Source organism: Passer domesticus, chromosome 22 (genome assembly GCF_036417665.1).
Source record: "Passer domesticus isolate bPasDom1 chromosome 22, bPasDom1.hap1, whole genome shotgun sequence".
NCBI lineage: Eukaryota > Metazoa > Chordata > Aves > Passeriformes > Passeridae > Passer > Passer domesticus.
This window is the reverse complement of record NC_087495.1, coordinates 6,108,155-6,112,343: the sequence shown is the minus strand read 5'-3', so window position 1 is coordinate 6,112,343 and position 4,189 is coordinate 6,108,155.

The window sequence follows — 4,189 nt, the reverse complement described above, 5'->3', positions numbered from 1 at the left end:
GGGACGGGACGTGTCAGCAGGGCCCCGCCGCGGCCAACCGCGGCACGGCGCGGCGGAGGCGGAGCGGCCGCGGCCACCGTTGAGGGGAGTGCCGGGAGGAAGGAGCCGAGGGCGCTGGGCGAGGCGGAGTGGGGTGCGAGTCGCCCGGCGAGGTGTGGGAAGCGTCGGGCGCAGCGTGGAGGGAGAGGGTTGTGCCGCCTCCTCCCGAGTTTTTGGGCGATAAATAATATATTAAAAATGATATTTTTGTAGGTGCGATATCGATATATAGATGCAGATAATTTTGTGTTTAAAAGGTATTGCTGGCCAGAGGAGGAGAAGCTTTATGAGGAGCGTGAGCCTGGAGGGGGCTGACCTCATTGCAATGTACAACTTCGTGAGGGGAAGAGGACAGCGAGGCACTGATCTCTGTGGGGACCAATCGACAGGACGCCGGGAACCTATAAAAATCGATATTTTTATAGGTGTGATATCGATATATAGATGCAGATAATTCTGTATTTATAAGGTATTGGTGGCCAGAGGAGGAGAAGCTTTATGAGGAGCGTGAGGGTTTAGCCTGGAGGGGGCTGATCTCATTGCAATGTACAACTTCGTGAGGGGAAGAGGACAGCCAGGCACTGATCTCTGTCGGGACCAATCGACAGGGTCCCGGGAAGCTATTAAAATCGATATTTTTATAGGTGTGATGTCGATATATAGATGCAGATAATTTTGTGTTTATAAGGTATTGGTGGCCAGAGGAGGAGAAGCTTTATGAGGAGCGTGAGGGCGTGTTCAGCCTGGAGGGGGCTGACCTCATTTCAGTGTACAATTTCGTGAGGGGAAGAGGAGGGACAGGCACTGATCTCTGTGGGGACCAATCGACAGGACGCCGGGAACCTATAAAAATCGATATTTTTATAGGTGTGATATCGATATATAGATGCAGATAATTCTGTATTTATAAGGTATTGGTGGTCAGAGGAGGAGAATGAGGAGCGTGAGGGCTTGTTCAGCCTGGAGGGGGCTGACCTCATTGCAATGTACAATTTCGTGAGGGGAGGAGGAGGGACAGGCACTGATCTCTGTGGGGACAGGACCCTGGAGCTGTGTCAGGAGAGGTTTAGGTTGGGTTTTGGGAAAGGTTTTTCCCTCAGAGGTTTCTGGGGCACAGCCCCAAAAGCTCCAGGAGGGTTTGGGTACTGCTCCCAGAGTGGGATTTTGGGGTGTGTGGGCAGGGTGAGGGCTTAGACTCTGATCCTTGTGGACCATCTCTTCCAGGTCAGGATGTTCCATGGTTTTAAAGCTTCTTGTTCACCTTACCAAGAAAAGGGAAAGGGGCTGGGGAAGTGTTTGGAGCCCCAGGAGAGGCTGAGGGAGCTGAGAAGGGGCTCAGCCTGAAAAAAGGAGCCTCACTGGGAACCTTGTGGTTTTAGGAGATTGGAATTCTCCCAAGGAACAGGGACAGCAGGAGAGGGAACGGCCTCAGTTGCACCAGAGGAGGTTTAGGTTGAACATTAAGAAGATTTCATCACATAAAGGGCGATGAGAGGAGGTTTACGTTGGACATTAAGAAGATTTAATCACATAAAAGGCAATGAGGCCTCCAGCGCTCCCACCGCCAAACGCCATTCCGCGCCAGTCCCTGAATCCGGGACTGCGGGATTAAAAAGCTGGTCAGAAAAGCAGGTTTTTAGGACAAATTTCCCTCAGTGTGGCACTAGATGGCAGCCGAGTGCCGCGGCGGGGCTGGGATGGTGCCGAGGGGAAGCGTTTGGATGCAGGATTGAGTCATCCCGAGGAGGAGAATTGGATGTGCCCGGTGGGATCCGCAGCGACCAGAACGCCAACACTGTTCGGATTAAACATGGAATTCTGCATTCCAGGAGGAAACGTGGCCCTTTTACTGCAAAATGCAGAAATTAGAATGCCAAAACTAGGAGTTATTTATGTTACTTATGTTATTTACCCACCGACTGGTGAAATATGCTGGTTTCAGGATTGTTTTCTCACATCTAGGTCAAAATTATCACGGTGCTCCTTGCTCAGCCCAGCTCAGTCCCATTTTTCTCTGAGGTTTTTGTCATCTTTTCCCTTTTTCCCTTTCTCACTTTGGTCTCCTTGCACTGTTTCAATGGCAGGAGAAGGTAATGGAGCAGGAGAAATACAGGAGATAAACCAGGACATCAAAGGAACAAATCTATTCCCCAGCCCAGCTGAACTTCACTAGTGAGGCAAGACTCTCAGTGCTTCCTAAAAATGTTTTGCACTGATATTTTTTTCCTCTTTGTGCCTTCTGAGGAATTTTTTTTCCCCATTGTCACCACAGCACTTCCAGCAGAGCCTTTTCCTGCTCCCACAACCACCATTCTCTCCTCTGGGTAAAACCTCTCCCTCTCTTGTATTTTCCATAAAAAATAAAGTTTTTCTCAGTACCCCCTCAACTTTAACAAAGAAAGCTTTCCCCTTTCCTCATGCAGCCCTTTTGTCACCCAGCATTTCCCACGTAAATGTGTCCCCTCAGCACAAAACCTTCTTTCCTTGGGTCTCCTCTCAGCCATTCCTATCCCTGCCCATCACCTCCTCAATTCTTATTTTGTAAATAATGGGATGTGATCACCTGGTGCTTCTGGTCAGGGAATTATCAGAGATGCAGTGACCAGACCTGGGCTGAAGCAAGTCTGAGGGTGGTTTTGCTCAGGTTAAAAATGCCAAAAAGCCCCATCCAAGCATCCCTGCTGTAATCCCAAAGCTTTTACCAGGAATTACCTGCCTCTTTTCCTCATTTCTTTTGCTGAAACACAGCAGCAGTTTGCAGCCTCACAAAACTGAGACTCCAGATCTCCATGGAAGCAAAATCCCAGCTTTTGCCTGCACCTCCAAATAAAGCCAGGCAGCCTTTCCATTTATGTCTCACCATAAAAAAAAAAAAAAAAAATCAAAATGCAATTAAGGGATCCTTTGCCTGAGGCACAGACTGTTTCCTCCAGAACACTCAGAGCTGGGGTCAAGCTGGGCTTTGAGCTGCTCACATTTTTTAAGCAGTTGTTTTCCTCACATTTAGCACAGGGCGAGGAAAAAGCAGCTTGTTAATGAGCATATCATTCTCCATTTCAGCTCCTGGACGTGGCCTGATGTTTGTCCTGGATCAATGCAGGATAACAAAACACCTAAGAAGGCACCACATGGATTTTTAATAGCAGGTACTTTATAGTAACATGGAAAATGTGAAGTTGCCCTAGGAGCTATTTCCACTTTTGGCCAAAGCAGCTCCTTGGCAGTTATAAATCAGAAATTCTGCCACTTCTTTATTGCTGCCTGGGCAGGCCAGGATGGATTATCACTCCCCAAGCCACTCTGCACGTTTTGGGAATTGCTGCAAAGCCTGGAGAAAGCTCTAACTGTGCAGTCTCACTAAGGCTCTGGCAGCTGGATTAGTACCAAGCCTGTGTTCATGTAATTTCCCCTTTTATTAGCACAAGAAATGTCTGCATTCATGGCAGGGGAAATTTCTATGGTGATAGAAGGAAAATATCCAGTTATCAATGGGTCAACAGATATTTTGCTTAATGTCCCACAAAATCAAACAGAATACTCTGATTTTCTACTCCACACACCCAGATGTGTTCAATTAAAGCTTAATCCACTGAAAATGAATGAGAAACTGAGATATTGTTTCCCACATCCTATTTATAATGCATGGGAAAGGAAAAAAAATGAAAATAATCCTTTAGAAAATTGCAGATTTTCTTCTATCAGGATTTATATTCTTTTTCTACTCTCTGCCCAAGATGCTGTTACAATGTAATCCCCAGAGACTGATGAAAAAAAATGTGAAATGACTACAAAAACATCTCTTTAGTGTCTCCAAGGTGCTGTTTTAGGGTTGTCCCATCATCCATTAGGGTTATACCATTATTATTATTATTATTATTTAGGGTATCCATTATTACCTGCAGAGGTGCCTTACTGAACACAATCACATTCCAAACTGTAAATTAAATTTCCATTTCCTCACACTTGCATCAGTGTTAGCACCTGAATTACCCAGTTATCTATAGTCCAAACCTCTAGTAAATAAAATGGAGTATTCAGAGAATAAATCTCTTATTTTCCCATTAATGCTGGCATAACTTTACAGTAGGCAATGGAATATTATTATGACCAGACTCACTTTGAGTCAAGCAAGGTCTTGAACCTTTAAATA